Genomic DNA, 17333 nt, shown 5'->3' with positions numbered 1-17333 from the left:
GTTTTTTCTATGTCTTTCCTTCTTTATTAATTTTATTCTGTTTTTGTTAGCTAATTATATTAGTTCAGTTTATTGGTGCCTTGTCAGTTGATAATTGATAAGTAGTGATATATTCTGCTTATACTGCAGTCCAGATATGTTGCTGAATTTGTGTTTTGGGGTACTAAGCAGTGCTGGTGATGTCTGAAAACTAAATGACATGCTCAGTGTATAATAGCCTTCTCATTAAAAGCAGTGAGCAGCATAAAACTCCACAGCCCCCCCCGCCCCTATAACAGCAGGGGATGAGATAAGCCCCTTTTGAAAGCAGCTGAAAGAAGGATGAAGCTGCACAGACAGATTTCTTCAGAACAGTTCAATTTATCAGTGTATAGACCCCCCCCCCCCCGTGAGCGCGGCCGATCGCATGTGACGTACTATCCCGTCACTGGGAATTAAGTCCCAGGTCACCTTGACGGGATAGTACGTCATATGGGATTACGGGGTTAAAGCAATAGGTGGATGGATATTGGGTGTAATTCATTTTCTAATTCAAGCAATTTTAGTGAGACTAATCTTTGCAGTGATGATAAACTTATTTGTTATGCTTTTAAAGAAATTTCTCAGTTCTAAATGCAAATGTTTTCCAGGTAAACTTAAAGCCAAAATCGATACTGACTCTGACATAAAGCAGACCCAAGGGATGACTACTTTGATAACTGCACTCCAACGTGAATATACTGTACATTCTGCATCAAGCAAACTTCAGTAGATTTGGCTGATTGTATTGCGGAAGACCAATGGTCTGATAAAAAATAAAGAACTTACAAGGACTGATTGACAATATGGACTCTATGAATTATACTAACAAATAAAAACTATATTTTATTTTCTAAGACATATTTTAATATATTAATAAAAATGTCTCTATTATGTTATGTCCTGAAATATATCTACTGTATATCATCCCCTCATAATAATTCCTTGATAGAAATAGGGTTAGAAGGAACAGAAGGTCTGACCCACAAGTATAATCTGAATGGATACGCAGCAAGACTGGTATCCCATGATATACATAGGATAAGTCGCGTATTTTGTGAAGTAGGGTTATCTCGCAGACCTGAGTAACAGGAAGCGATTATCTAGGGCAAGGTAGACCAGATGATAAAAAGAGGGGAGTCGTGAAAGAAGTGGTTAAACTCTATTCTGAATAAAATAGTATTATGCAATAATGGCCTATGTTCCAGTTATCATCTGTCTACATGCCGATATTTTTATGGCTAATGGTCAGTTCCTACAATTCCCAGAAATTGTCAAAGACATGTTGTTGTTTTCATTATGGGCTGTAATCACCTAAAAATTATATTTCTTCAGCCATATTCTCTCGAGAACTTTAACTTTTGAACCAGATCACATTGACATGAGGGAAGTACCCCCACATTTTCTTATGTAATTTATCTCATATCCCAGGATGTTTGACAACCCATTGTATAACTCATACTTCTGCCAGATTATTGTGTAATGCCTCATTTCCCTTTGATCTTGTACTATAAAAGAACACCCTAACCCCCCCTTAAACAGAAACTATTTGGAAAGACAACAAGCAGTCTGTATCTCTGATTATTGCTTCATCGCTTGGGTTCCTAAAGGTACCTTCACACTGAACGATATCGCTAGCGATCCGTGACATTGCAGCGTCCTGACTAGCGATATCGATGAGTTTGAAACGCAGCAGCGATCAGGATCCTGCTGTGCCATCGTTGGTCGGCGCAGAAAGTCCAGAACTTTATTTCGTCGCTGGATCTCCCGCAGACATCGCTGAATTGGCGTGTGTGACCCGATGTTTATCCTGGTTACCAGCGTAAACGTAAAAAAAACCAAACACTTCATATTTACATTCCGGTGTCTGTCCCCCGGCGCTGTGCTTCTCTGCACTGTGTAAGAGCCAGCCGGAAAGCACAGCGGTGACATCACCGCTGTGCTCTGCTTTCCGGCCGACGCTCACAGTCAGTGCAGAGAAGCACAGCGCCGGGGGACAGACACCGGAATGTAAGTATGAAGTGGTTTTTTTTTTACGTTTACGCTGGTAACCAGGGTAAACATCGGGTTACTAAGCGCGGCCTGCGCTTAGTAACCCGATGTTTACCCTGGTTACCAGGGGACTTCGCATAGGGGATTTCGCATAGTGACAGCTCTCCAGCGAGCACACAGCGTTGTCTAGATCGCTGCAGCGTCGCTAAATGTGATGGTACCTTAAGACAGAACACCTGAGTAGGTTAGAAATCACTCCTCTAACAACCCCCATAGAAGATATCAATGTCACGAACCATGAAAATCTTAGGGCTACTGCCATGATGGACTTTGAAATGCTGTGGCACCCTTTTTAATGTTGTAGTGTCGACCACTGTCTTTGCTGCAAAAATGTCTGTCACATGCTCTCTGACTCTTACCTGTAATTCTCTTGAAGCGAATCCTAGGCAGATCTTCACGCAACCACATAGGAACTGCCACATAAGATGTGGTTGATAGTGTATTCACGTTCCCCAGAGGCAGAGGAAAAGGTGGAACTGCGAGAGACATTGGTGCAGGTCAGGCAGTGTGAGTACGGAAAACAGCCATTCGTCGGTCCTCTCGATCCAAAGGGGTTTGACTTTGGTGGGATATACTGACTTTTCACTAAGATGACCCCCATGTTTTTATACCGTTTGGGAGTCATCAGTGGGAATGTTGATAAATATGGACTTGGGGAAGGTTCCGTATGTAGAACAGACCAATGTTTTTCTAATATAGATCTCATGGTGCTCCAATACTGATTGTATGTAGAGATGAATCTTAAGTGTCCATCTCCCATATCCCGTTTCTTTTTTAATTGAGCAGTTGGTTATGCAGAGCTAATTTTGCCCTTTTATATGCCTTTTTTATGCATCTTTTACTATACCCCTTTCAGAGAATCTATCAGACAGATCCCTTGACTGTTTTTCAAAATTGGCCTCAAATGAGCAAGTCCACTTCATCCTGAGAAATTGACCAACTGTGATGACCATTATAGTTGACAGATCCTGAGCAGATTCTGCATGTAATGATGCATTTACAGATGTACTCTTTCAATAACCCACAATGTTTTGTGTACTGAGGAAATCATCTGGCCCTTTTATAAAAGCTGTTAGGGTGTCGGCCATTACTACCACTTGTGGTCAGTATTCAACATTCTGACTGCTCCAACTGTAAAGAACCCTTTCTTATTTAGCTGTCGGAATCGCCTTTCTTCCACCTTCCGTCTTTTTTGGAAGCAAAAAGTTCTGTGCCAGTCCCCTCTGAGGCGTCTTTTTTCCAAGCTAAACAAGCCTAACTTTTCCAACCTCATCATATGAGAGGCCTTCCATCTAGGGTTGAGCGAAACGGGTCGTTCATTTTCAAAAGTCGCCGACTTTTGGCAAAGTCGGGTTTCATGAAACCCGAACCGACCCCTGTGCGGGGTCGGCCATGCGGTACGCGACTTTCACGCCAAAGTCGCGTCTCAATGACGCGAAAAGCGCCATTTCTCAGCCAATGAAGGTAAACGCAGAGTGTGGGCAGCGTGATGACATAGGTCCTGGTCCCCACCATCTTAGAGAAGGGCATTGCAGTGATTGGCTTGCTGTCTGCGGCGTCACAGGGGCTATAAAGGGGCGTTCCCGCCGACCGCCATGTTACTGCTGCTGATCTGAGCTTAGGGAGAGGTTGCTGCCGCTTCGTCAGAAGCAGGGATAGCGTTAGGCAGGGTCCATTAACCACCAAACCGCTTGTGCTGTAGCGATTTCCACTGCCCAACACCACCTTCGGTGTGCAGGGACAGTGGAAGCTACATTTTTTTTTTTTCCCTCAGCGCTGTAGCTCATTGGGCTGCCCTAGAAGGCTCCCTGATAGCTGCATTGCTGTGTGTACGCCGCTGTGCAAACCAACTGCTTTTTTCAAAGCACAAATCCTCTTGTTCCTTCCTTTCTGCACAGCTATCTTTTTGGTTTGTACACACTTTTTATTTAATTTGTGCATCAGTCCACTCCTTATTGCTGCCTGCCATACCTGGCTGAGATTACTGCAGGGAGATAGTAATTGAAGGACACTCCCTGTTTTTTTTTTTTTTTGTGGGAGATTAAGATTGACATTTCTGCTAGAGTGCCATCCCTGTCTGTGTCATCTCTCACTCAGTGGGCCATAGAAAGCCTATTTATTTTTTTGCTTGATTTGGGTTATAAAATCTACCTGAAAAAATCACTACATCAATCAGTGGGAGAAAAATATTGGCCTCAGGGCTTGTGTGCCACTCTTGACTCCTGTGTGCATCATCACTCACTCAGTGGGCCATAGAAAGCCTATTTATTTTTTTGCTTGATTTTGGTTCTAAAATCTACCTGAAAAAATCACTACATCAATCAGTGGGAGAAAAATATTGGCCTCAGGGCTTGTGTGCCACTCCTGACTCCTGTGTGCATCATCACTCACTCAGTGGGCCATAGAAAGCCCATTTTTTTTTTTTTTTGGCTTTATTTGGGTTCTAAATTCTACCTGAAAAAATCAATAAATCAATCAGTGGGAGATTAATATTGGCCTTTGGGCTTGTGTGCCAGTCCTAAGCGTGCCATCTCTCTCTCTCAGATAGTGGGCCATAGAAAGCCTATTTATTTTTTTTTTTTTAATGGGTTTATAAATTTTCCCTGGAAAAAAAAAAAAAAGTGGGAGATTAATATTGGCCTCTGGGCTTGTGTGCCAGTCCTGAGCGTGCCATCTCTCTCACAAATAGTGGGCCATAGAAAGCCTATTTATTTTTTTTTTTTTAGTTTTATAAATTCTCCCTTAAAAAAAAAGGGAGATTAATATTGGCCTTTGGGCTTGTGTGCCAGTACTAAGCGTGCCATCTCTCTCTCTCAGATAGTGGGCCATAGAAAGCCTATTTATTTATTTATTTTTTTTAATGGGTTTATAAATTTTCCCTGGAAAAAAAAAAAAAAAGTGGGAGATTAATATTGGCCTCTGGGCTTGTGTGCCAGTCCTGAGCGTGCCATCTCTCTCACAAATAGTGGGCCATAGAAAGCCTATTTATTTATTTTTTTTTGGTTTTATAAATTCTCCCTTAAAAAAAAAGGGAGATTAATATTGGCCTTTGGGCTTGTGTGCCAGTACTAAGCGTGCCATCTCTCTCTCTCAGATAGTGGGCCATAGAAAGCCTATTTATTTATTTATTTTTTTTAATGGGTTTATAAATTTTCCCTGGAAAAAAAAAAAAAAAGTGGGAGATTAATATTGGCCTCTGGGCTTGTGTGCCAGTCCTGAGCGTGCCATCTCTCTCACAAATAGTGGGCCATAGAAAGCCTATTTATTTATTTGTTTTTGGTTTTATAAATTCTCCCTTAAAAAAAAAGGGAGATTAATATTGGCCTTTGGGCTTGTGTGCCAGTCCTAAGCGTGCCATCTCTCTCTGTCTCTCAGATAGTGGGCCATAGAAAGCCTATTTATTATTTTTTTTATTGGGTTTATACATTTTCCCTGGAACAAAAAAAAAAAAGTGGGAGATAAATATTGGCCTCTGGGCTTGTGTGCCACTCCTGACTCCTGTGTGCGTCATCTCTCACTCAGTGGGCCATAGAAAGCCTTTTTTTGTTTTATTTCTTTTCTAAATTCTCCCTGAAAAAATCATTTTATTTTCTTTGGTTTCTAAATTCTTCCTGAAAAAATCATTTTATTCTATTTTTTTTTTCCTAAAGTCTCCCTGAAAAAAAACAAAAAAAAAAACAAATCAGTGGGAGATTAATATTGCCCTTTCTGCTTGTGTGCCAGTCTTGACTCCTGGGTGTGCCATCTCTCTCTCTCTCTCCAATTGTGGGCCATAGAAAGCCTATTATTTTTTTAGCTTGATTTGGGTTCCAAAATCTACCTGAAAAAATCACTACATCAATCAGTGGGAGATAAATATTGGCCTCTGGGCTTGTGTGCCACTCCTGACTCCTGTGTGCGTCATCTCTCACTCAGTGGGCCATAGAAAGCCTTTTTTTGTTTTATTTGTTTTCTAAATTCTCCCTGAAAAAATCATTTTATTTTATTTGGTTTCTAAATTCTTCCTGAAAAAATCATTTTATTCTATTTTTTTTTCCTAAAGTCTCCCTGAAAAAAAACAAAAAAAAACAAATCAGTGGGAGATTAATATTGCCCTTTCTGCTTGTGTGCCAGTCTTGACTCCTGTGTGTGCCATCTCTCTCTCTCTCTCCAATTGTGGGCCATAGAAAGCCTATTATTTTTTTTAGCTTGATTTGGGTTCCAAAATCTACCTGAAAAAATCACTACATCAATCAGTGGGAGATAAATATTGGCCTCTGGGCTTGTGTGCCACTCCTGACTCCTGTGTGCGTCATCTCTCACTCAGTGGGCCATAGAAAGCCTTTTTTTGTTTTATTTGTTTTCTAAATTCTCCCTGAAAAAATCATTTTATTTTATCTGGTTTCTAAATTCTTCCTGAAAAAATCATTTTATTCTATTATTTTTTTTTCCTAAAGTCTCCCTTAAAAAAAAAAAAAATCAGTGGGAGATTAATATTTACATTTGTGCTTCAGTGACAGTCCTGCGTGTGTGGCATCTCTCTCATTTGTTGCCACCAACAACAGAGTGTGTAACATTGTGCCTGATTTTCGTTGTGGTCTCACTCACCTGTAAAGGGGTAGCTAAATCATACTGAAGTTATAGCTCACCATGTAATTTGTGTGACAGCAACAAATACCGTTAGTTTGTTTACGTTTTTAAAACAATGAGGAAGTATGGTGGAAGAGGTCGTGGCCGGGGGCGTTCATTGTCAGCTGGTAATGAGGGTAGTGGTAGTGGTGGAGCATCAGCTGGTCGTGGGAAAAAAAATATTGCACCTAAGTCTGGAGCTGTGGAGCCAGGTTCGTCGTCTGGCTACACAAGGCCTCGAACGCTCCCTTTTCTGGGAGTAGGAAAACCGCTTTTAAAGCCGGAGCAGCAAGAGCAAGTTTTGGCTTATCTTGCTGACTCAGCCTCTAGCTCTTTTGCCTCCTCTCGTGAAACTGGTAAATGTCAAAGCAGCGCGTCGTTAGTGGATGTTCACGGTCAGGGACAAGTCGCTTCCTTGTCCTCTTCAGCAAAAACAACAACAGAGAAGAATGCAGCAGGCGACACAACGGGTTACTCCATGGAGCTCTTTACACATACCGTCCCTGGCTTAGAAAGTGAAGCAGTTAACAGTCCATGCCCATTACAAGTTGAATCTGACATGGAGTGCACTGATGCACAGCCACAGCCAGACTACTATGCTGGTCCTTTGACTCAGACCACAACATTGCCCTCGCAGGGTGCTGATCAAGAATCAGACCCTGATGAGACTATGTTGCCCCATCACGAACGCTATACCACCGACCGACACGGTGACACAGACGAAGTTGCACACGAGCTACAAGAAGAGGTAATAGATGACCCAGTTCTTGACCCCGATTGGCAGCCATTGGGGGAACAGGGTGCAGGCGGCAGCAGTTCTGAAGCGGAGGAGGAGGGGCCGCAGCAGGCATCAACATCGCAACAGGTTCCATCTGCCGGGCCCGTATCTTGCCCAAAACGCATGGCAAAGCCAAAACCTGTTGGAGGACAGCGTGGCCATCCGGTTAAAGCTCAGTCTGCAATGCCTGAAAAGGTATCCGATGCTAGAAAGAGTGCAGTCTGGCATTTTTTTAAACAACATCCAATTGATCAGCGCAAAGTCATCTGTCAAAAATGTTCAACTACCTTAAGCAGAGGACAGAATCTGAAAAGTCTCAATACAAGTTGCATGCATAGACATTTAACCACCATGCATTTGCAAGCCTGGACTAACTACCAAACGTCCCTTAAGGTTGTAGCACCCTCGGCCAATGAAGCTAGTCAGCAACGCAACATCCCTTCCGGCAGTGTAGGGCCACCATTTTCCGCACCACCTGCAGTATCTGTGCAGGTTTCTTTGCCAGGCCAAAGCAGTCAGGGTCAGGGAATCACCAGTTTCGTAGTAGGAAACACTGCATCTAGGGCACCGGTGGCAACAATACCATCTCCCACCGTCTCTCAGTCTGCCATGTCCACCGGCACCCCCGCTAGTTCCACGATCTCCAGCTCTCCAGTCCAGCTCACCCTACATGAGACTATGGTTAGAAAAAGGAAGTACTTAGCCTCGCATCCGCGTACACAGGGTTTGAACGCACACATAGCTAGACTAATCTCGTTAGAGATGATGCCCTACCGGTTAGTTGAAAGCGAAGCTTTCAAAGCCCTGATGGACTACGCTGTACCACGCTACGAGCTACCCAGTCGACACTTTTTTTCCAGAAAAGCCATCCCAGCCCTCCACCAGCATGTTAAAGAGCGCATCGTCCATGCACTCAGGCAATCTGTGAGCACAAAGGTGCACCTGACAACAGATGCATGGACCAGTAGGCATGGCCAGGGACGTTACGTGTCCATCACGGCACACTGGGTAAATGTGGTGGATGCAGGGTCCACAGGGGACAGCAAGTTTGGGACAGTTCTGCCTAGCCCACGGTCTAGGAAACAATTGGCTGTAGCCGTTCGCACCCCCTCCTCCACCTCTTCGTCCTCCTGCAGAAGCGAGAGCTCGTCCACAGACCGCAGTCGCACAACCACTCCATCCGCAGCTGCCACTGTTGCACACCAGGTCTCCCATTGTGGGGCAGCTACTGGCAAACGTCAGCAGGCTGTATTGGCTATGAAGTGTTTGGGCGACAACAGACACACCGCGGAAGTTCTGTCCAAGTTCTTGCAGAAAGAAACGCAGTCGTGGCTGGGCACTGTAGATCTTGAGGCAGGCAAGGTAGTGAGTGATAACGGAAGGAATTTCATGGCTGCCATCTCCCTTTCCCAACTGAAACACATTCCTTGCCTGGCTCACACCTTAAACCTGGTGGTGCAGTGCTTCCTGAAAAGTTATCCGGGGTTATCCGACCTGCTCCTCAAAGTGCGTGGACTTTGCTCACATATCCGCCGTTCGCCCGTACACTCCAGCCGTATGCAGACCTATCAGCGTTCTTTGAACCTTCCCCAGCATCGCCTAATCATAGACGTTGCAACAAGGTGGAACTCAACACTGCACATGCTTCAGAGACTGTGTGAACAGAGGCGGGCTGTTATGTTTTTGTGGGAGGATACACATACACGGGCAGGCAGTAGGATGGCAGACATGGAGTTGTTAGGTGTGCAGTGGTCGAAGATTCAAGACATGTGCCAAGTCCTTCAGTGTTTTGAGGAATGCACACGGCTGGTTAGTGCAGACAACGCCATAATAAGCATGACCATCCCCCTAATGCGTCTGCTGATGCAAAGTTTGACGCAAATAAAGGATCAGGCGTCTGCAGCTGAGGAAGAGGAAAGCCTTGATGACAGTCAGCCATTGTCTGGCCAGGGCAGTGTACAGGACGAGGTAGCGGGCGAAGAGGAGGAGGAGGACGAGGAGGATGATGGGGATGATTATATTTTTAATGAGGAAGCTTTTCCGGGGCCACTGGAAATTGGTGGCGCGGCAAGGCCGGGTTCTGGTTTTTTGAGGGACACAAGTGACGTGGATTTGCCTGAAACTGCCCCTCAACCAAGCACAACCGCAGATTTGAGAACTGGAACTTTGGCCCACATGGCGGATTATGCCTTACGTATCCTCAAAAGGGACACACGCATAACTAAAATGATGAATGATGACGATTACTGGTTGGCCTGCCTCCTTGATCCTCGCTATAAAGGCAAATTGCAAAATATAATGCCACATGAGAACTTGGAACTAATATTAGCAACCAAACAATCAACTCTTGTTGACCGTTTGCTTCTGGCATTCCCTGCACACAGCGCCCGTGATCGTTCTCACACGAGCTGCAGGGGCCAGCAGACCAGAGGAGTTAGAGGGGCAGAAATCAGAAGTGGCGTTGGCCAGAGGGGTTTTCTGACCAGGTTGTGGAGTGATTTTGCTATGACCGCAGACAGGACAGGTACTGCAGCATCAATTCAAAGTGACAGGAGACAACATTTGTCCAGTATGGTTACAAACTATTTTTCATCCCTTATCGATGTTCTCCCTCAACCGTCATTCCCATTTGATTACTGGGCATCAAAATTAGACACCTGGCCAGAATTGGCAGAATATGCATTGCAGGAGCTTGCTTGCCCGGCAGCTAGTGTCCTATCAGAAAGAGTATTCAGTGCTGCAGGTTCAATACTAACAGAAAAAAGGACTCGTCTGGCTACCCAAAATGTAGATGATCTAACCTTCATTAAAATGAACCACAACTGGATTTCGAAATCTTTTGCCCCACCTTGCCCGGCTGACACCTAGCTTTCCTATGAAAAGGTCTTGCCTGTGGACTATTCTGAATGCCTTTTCCAATCTCGTAATTTTCTGCACCTGATTGTCCAGCATACGACATGTTTACACCTCACTAAATGGCCAAACTCCCCACACGGGGCCGTGGTATCGACACTTGGCGACAGCACCCGTGAGAGTGCAGTTTGTCTGAAGAGGTGGGTGAGCCCGCTTTTGGTCGACGGCACTGCCACTGGGTCCCTCCTAGTACAATAAAGTGTCTCTGGCGGTGGTGGTGCGCACCCAACGTCAGACACACCGTTGTAATATGAGGGGCCCTGGGCCTGTACCGCCGGCCACAAGACAGTTTCCCCCCACCCCAGCTCAAACAGTGCTCTACCACTTGCAAAATTATCTCACAGCTCCACCAATGTTTAGTCTATGCGCTGACATCCTTCAATGCCTGCCACTGACAATACCATTGTATTGACATTTTTGTTATGTTAGGCCTTCGATGCCTGTCTGTGGTCACTCCTTCCACTAGGCCTCCACTGACCACACCACTGCTGCCCGTGTACCCCTGTAACCAATTTAAAATTGCCTACAGCCATCTGTTATTATTTTAGGCCTTCGATGCCTGTCTGCGGTCACTCCTTCCACTAGGCCTCCACTGACCACACCACTGCTGCCCGTGTACCCCTGGAACCAATTTAAAATTGCCTACAGCCATGTGTTATTATTTTAGGCCTTCGATGCCTGTCTGCGGTCACTCCTTCCACTAGGCCTCCACTGACCACACCACTGCTGCCCGTGTACCCCTGGAACCAATTTAAAATTGCCTACAGCCATGTGTTATTATTTTAGGCCTTCGATGCCTGTCTGCGGTCACTCCTTCCACTAGGCCTCCACTGACCACACCACTGCTGCCCGTGTACCCCTGGAACCAACATCAGAAAATATAAAAATAAGTATTTTGCTTATAAAAAAGAAAATACTGGAGAGATATCAAATGCAGACATTTTAACATTAAAAACAAACACATACAACAAAAATCTGGTACAGTACTAAAAATGGCCACCAGCTACAATAACTTTCTCCTGCAAGTAGTTAACTGAAAGGTTTTTTAAATTTTGAACACAGATATGGCATCCACCGAGTGTTGTCCTGTCGCGTCTTCTTTATATTATTGCCAAGAAGATGCAAAACAATGAAAATAATAAAATCATTATTTACCAAAAAAATAGAGTAAGTCAAAACCACATTGCAAATAAACATTCATTACAAATAAAGAAGCAGGGCGCGTCCGAGGGTGAGTATATACCTAATAAGAATATAATCACCCTCGGACGCGCCCTGCTTCTTTCCGACAGCCTTCCTTCCTAAGAATCAGCCCTTCCGTGGTGTAGAGAGAGGGTTTGTTACACTCCAAGGTGTTCCCCAGGTTGCCTTTCCTGAGCTTCGATCTTCCGGCTCTCGTTTAGTAGTTGTTGGAAACTACGCTGCATTAGGCCTACAAATTGGGTATGGGGTGTAGAGAGATGGTGTGTTACACTCCAAGGTGTTCCCCAGGTTTCCTCTCCATTGCTTCGATCTTCCGGCTCTCGTTTAGTAGTTGTTGGAAACTACGCTGCATTAGGCCTACAAATTGGGTATGGGGTGTAGAGAGATGGTGTGTTACACTCCAAGGTGTTCCCCAGGTTTCCTCTCCATTGCTTCGATCTTCCGGCTCTCGTTTAGTAGTTGTTGGAAACTACGCTGCATTGGGCCTACAAATTGGGTATGGGGTGTAGAGAGATGGTGTGTTCCACTCCAAGGTGTTCTCCAGGTTGCCTTTCCTGAGCTTCGATCTTCCGGCTCTCGTTTAGTAGTTGTTGGAAACTACGCTGCATTGGGCCTACAAATTGGGTATGGGGTGTAGAGAGATGGTGTGTTACACTCCAAGGTGTTCCCCAGGTTTCCTCTCCATTGCTTCGATCTTCCGGCTCTCGTTTAGTAGTTGTTGGAAACTACGCTGCATTAGGCCTACAAATTGGGTATGGGGTGTAGAGAGATGGTGTGTTACACTCCAAGGTGTTCCCCAGGTTTCCTCTCCATTGCTTCGATCTTCCGGCTCTCGTTTAGTAGTTGTTGGAAACTACGCTGCATTGGGCCTACAAATTGGGTATGGGGTGTAGAGAGATGGTGTGTTCCACTCCAAGGTGTTCTCCAGGTTGCCTTTCCTGAGCTTCGATCTTCCGGCTCTCGTTTAGTAGTTGTTGGATACTACGCTGCATTAGGCCTACAAATTGGGTATGGGGTGTAGAGAGATGGTGTGTTCCACTGTAGAGAGATGGTGTGTTCCACTCCAAGGTGTTCCCCAGGTTTCCTCGCCAATGCTTCGATCATCATGCTCTCGTTTAGTAGTTGTTGGAAACTACGCTGCATTAGGCCTACAAATTGGGTATGGGGTGTAGAGAGATGGTGTGTTACACTCCAAGGTGTTCCCCAGGTTTCCTCTCCATTGCTTCGATCTTCCGGCTCTCGTTTAGTAGTTGTTGGAAACTACGCTGCATTAGGCCTACAAATTGGGTATGGGGTGTAGAGAGATGGTGTGTTACACTCCAAGGTGTTCCCCAGGTTTCCTCTCCATTGCTTCGATCTTCCGGCTCTCGTTTAGTAGTTGTTGGAAACTACGCTGCATAAGGCCTACAAATTGGGTATGGGGTGTAGAGAGATGGTGTGTTACACTCCAAGGTGTTCCCCAGGTTTCCTCTCCATTGCTTTGATCTTCCGGCTCTCGTTTAGTAGTTGTTGGAAACTACGCTGCATTAGGCCTACAAATTGGGTATGGGGTGTAGAGAGATGGTGTGTTCCACTGTAGAGAGATGGTGTGTTCCACTCCAAGGTGTTCCCCAGGTTTCCTCGCCAATGCTTCGATCATCATGCTCTCGTTTAGTAGTTGTTGGAAACTACGCTGCATTAGACCTACAAATTGGGTATGGGGTGTAGAGAGATGGTGTGTTCCACTCCAAGGTGTTCTCCAGGTTGCCTTTCCTGAACTTCTATCTTCAGGCTCTCATTAAATTGTGGTTAAACGGAACAACTGCATTTGGCGTACTAGTTGGTTTGGGGCCTACTATCGGTGTCTGCCGCTCCTTGCTGTTCTCCTGGTTTCCTGTCCTGAAATTCCGTTTTCAGGCGCTCGTTAAGTAGTTGTTAATGTTAGACTGCATTTGGCCTACTAGTTGGGTTGGGGCCTACTATCGGTGTCTGCCACTCCTTGCTGTTCTCCTCCACTGAACAAAGCTGTGCCGCCTGTTTACTACTGTTGCCAATTTTGAACTGCATTTCGACTACTTACTGATTTGGGCCTACTCTCTGTGTCAGCCTCTCATTCCAGTTGTCCTCCACTGCAATGCCCCCTGATTAGTCCTGTGTTACCAATTTTGAACTGCATTTAGCCCACTTTATTCTTTGGGCCTATATCTGTGTTTCCTCCTCATCCTGCCCATTGCCCAGCCAGTGATAGATGAGTCTGCTGGTACATTGACCCATAACGCAACATTTCCCGTGCACGCTACACTGCAAGATTGTGACCCTGCTGAAAGTCAGGTCCCCCTTCCCGCATACCATACCACCTTACACGGGGACAAACAGGAAGGTGCAGATGAAAGTGCAGGTTCCTTCATCAGGTGGGGGGAGGAATACTAGTTGGCGACGTCACTGGCACAGGGCCTCTCATGGTACGCAAAAGTGTTGCTGCCGGTGGGAGGCGCCCCCGCCGTGCAAACACACCGCTGTACTTTGAGGGGCCCTGTGCCAGTGCCAATGCCAACGAGTGGGCCCCCCCTGCTTGCTCAGGTTCATAGCACTTGCAAAGTTGAAATACTTACCTCTCCCTGCTCCACTGCCGTGACGTGGTCCAGATTTCCTGGGCCCACTAATTACTTGAACCAGCCCTACCCACCACAACTTTAGCCAAATGACCCCCAATTTCAAATGCCTTCCAATTATTATAAGGTAAATTACGCTTGACAAGCTTCATTAAGAAGAATGGATGGTTTTGACATTAAAATGGGCACTCTAGGTGTTTTCCTGGCCCCCACTCACTGCCGACTATGCTGCCCCATTGACTTGCATTGGGTTTCGTGTTTCGGTCGATCCCGACTTTACGTCATAATCGGCCGATTTCACTCGACCCGACTTTTGAGATAGTCGGGTTTCGCGAAACCCGGCTCGACTCTAAAAAGGTCAAGGTCGCTCAACTCTACTTCCATCCCTTGTATAGTCTAGTTGTCCCCTTTGAACTGACTCTAATTTCTGAATGTCCTTTTTTAAATGTGGGGCCCAAAATTGTATCCCATATTCTGTGTGAATTACTGGTACGATGGACTCCTCGCCAGAGATGGACTACACCTCAACAAACCTGGGAAACACACATTCGCCAGAAGACTCGCTACACTCATCAGGAGGGCGTTAAACTAGAAGAAGAGGGGACGGGAAGAAAAACATTAGACTTGAACAAAGAAGACCCAGGAAAACATACTCAGATGGGAGGTAAGAACATTTCTAAAACAATCCACAGCGAGGAGATTGGAACAAAACAAAATCCTCTAAACTGCATGCTCGCAAACGCCAGAAGCCTGACAAACAAGATGGAAGAATTAGAAGCAGAAATATCTACAGGTAACTTTGACATAGTGGGAATAACCGAGACATGGTTAGATGAAAGCTATGACTGGGCAGTTAACTTACAGGGTTACAGTCTGTTTAGAAAGGATCGTAAAAATCGGAGAGGAGGAGGGGTTTGTCTCTATGTAAAGTCTTGTCTAAAGTCCACTTTAAGGGAGGATATTAGCGAAGGAAATGAGGATGTCGAGTCCATATGGGTCGAAATTCATGGAGGGAAAAATGGTAACAAAATTCTCATTGGGGTCTGTTACAAACCCCCAAATATAACAGAAACCATGGAAAGTCTACTTCTAAAGCAGATAGATGAAGCTGCAACCCATAATGAGGTCCTGGTTATGGGGGACTTTAACTACCCGGATATTAACTGGGAAAGTGAAACCTGTGAAACCCATAAAGGCAACAGGTTTCTGCTAATAACCAAGAAAAATTATCTTTCACAATTGGTGCAGAATCCAACCAGAGGAGCAGCACTTTTAGACCTAATACTATCTAATAGACCTGACAGAATAACAAATCTGCAGGTGGTTGGGCATCTAGGAAATAGCGACCACAATATTGTACAGTTTCACCTGTCTTTCACTAGGGGGACTTGTCAGGGAGTCACAAAAACACTGCACTTTAGGAAGGCAAAGTTTGACCAGCTTAGAGATGCCCTTAATCTGGTAGACTGGGACAATATCCTCAGAAATAAGAATACAGATAATAAATGGGAAATGTTTAAGAACATCCTAAATAGGCAGTGTAAGCGGTTTATACCTTGTGGGAATAAAAGGACTAGAAATAGGAAAAACCCAATGTGGCTAAACAAAGAAGTAAGACAGGCAATTAACAGTAAAAAGAAAGCATTTGCACTACTAAAGCAGGATGGCACCATTGAAGCTCTAAAAAACTATAGGGAGAAAAATACTTTATCTAAAAAACTAATTAAAGCTGCCAAAAAGGAAACAGAGAAGCACATTGCTAAGGAGAGTAAAACTAATCCCAAACTGTTCTTCAACTATATCAATAGTAAAAGAATAAAAACTGAAAATGTAGGCCCCTTAAAAAATAGTGAGGAAAGAATGGTTGTAGATGACGAGGAAAAAGCTAACATATTAAACACCTTCTTCTCCACGGTATTCACGGTGGAAAATGAAATGCTAGGTGAAATCCCAAGAAACAATGAAAACCCTATATTAAGGGTCACCAATCTAACCCAAGAAGAGGTGCGAAATCGGCTAAATAAGATTAAAATAGATAAATCTCCGGGTCCGGATGGCATACACCCACGAGTACTAAGGGAACTAAGTAATGTAATAGATAAACCATTATTTCTTATTTTTAGGGACTCTATAGCGACAGGATCTGTTCCGCAGGACTGGCGCATAGCAAATGTGGTGCCAATATTCAAAAAGGGCTCTAAAAGTGAACCTGGAAATTATAGGCCAGTAAGTCTAACCTCTATTGTTGGTAAAATATTTGAAGGGTTTCTGAGGGATGTTATTCTGGATTATCTCAATGAGAATAACTGTTTAACTCCATATCAGCATGGGTTTATGAGAAATCGCTCCTGTCAAACCAATCTAATCAGTTTTTATGAAGAGGTAAGCTATAGGCTGGACCACGGTGAGTCATTGGACGTGGTATATCTCGATTTTTCCAAAGCGTTTGATACCGTGCCGCACAAGAGGTTGGTACACAAAATGAAAATGCTTGGTCTGGGGGAAAATGTGTGTAAATGGGTTAGTAACTGGCTTAGTGATAGAAAGCAGAGGGTGGTTATAAATGGTATAGTCTCTAACTGGGTCGCTGTGACCAGTGGGGTACCGCAGGGGTCAGTATTGGGACCTGTTCTCTTCAACATATTCATTAATGATCTGGTAGAAGGTTTACACAGTAAAATATCGATATTTGCAGATGATACAAAACTATGTAAAGCAGTTAATACAAGAGAAGATAGTATTCTGCTACAGATGGATCTGGATAAGTTGGAAACTTGGGCTGAAAGGTGGCAGATGAGGTTTAACAATGATAAATGTAAGGTTATACACATGGGAAGAAGGAATCAATGTCACCATTACACACTGAACGGGAAACCACTGGGTAAATCTGACAGGGAGAAGGACTTGGGGATCCTAGTTAATGATAAACTTACCTGGAGCAGCCAGTGCCAGGCAGCAGCTGCCAAGGCAAACAGGATCATGGGGTGCATTAAAAGAGGTCTGGATACACATGATGAGAGCATTATACTGCCTCTGTACAAATCCCTAGTTAGACCGCACATGGAGTACTGTGTCCAGTTTTGGGCACCGGTGCTCAGGAAGGATATAATGGAACTAGAGAGAGTACAAAGGAGGGCAACAAAATTAATAAAGGGGATGGGAGAACTACA

Source organism: Ranitomeya imitator, chromosome 10, assembly GCF_032444005.1.
Source record: "Ranitomeya imitator isolate aRanImi1 chromosome 10, aRanImi1.pri, whole genome shotgun sequence".
Taxonomy (NCBI): domain Eukaryota; kingdom Metazoa; phylum Chordata; class Amphibia; order Anura; family Dendrobatidae; genus Ranitomeya; species Ranitomeya imitator.
This window is presented reverse-complemented; position numbering follows the sequence as displayed.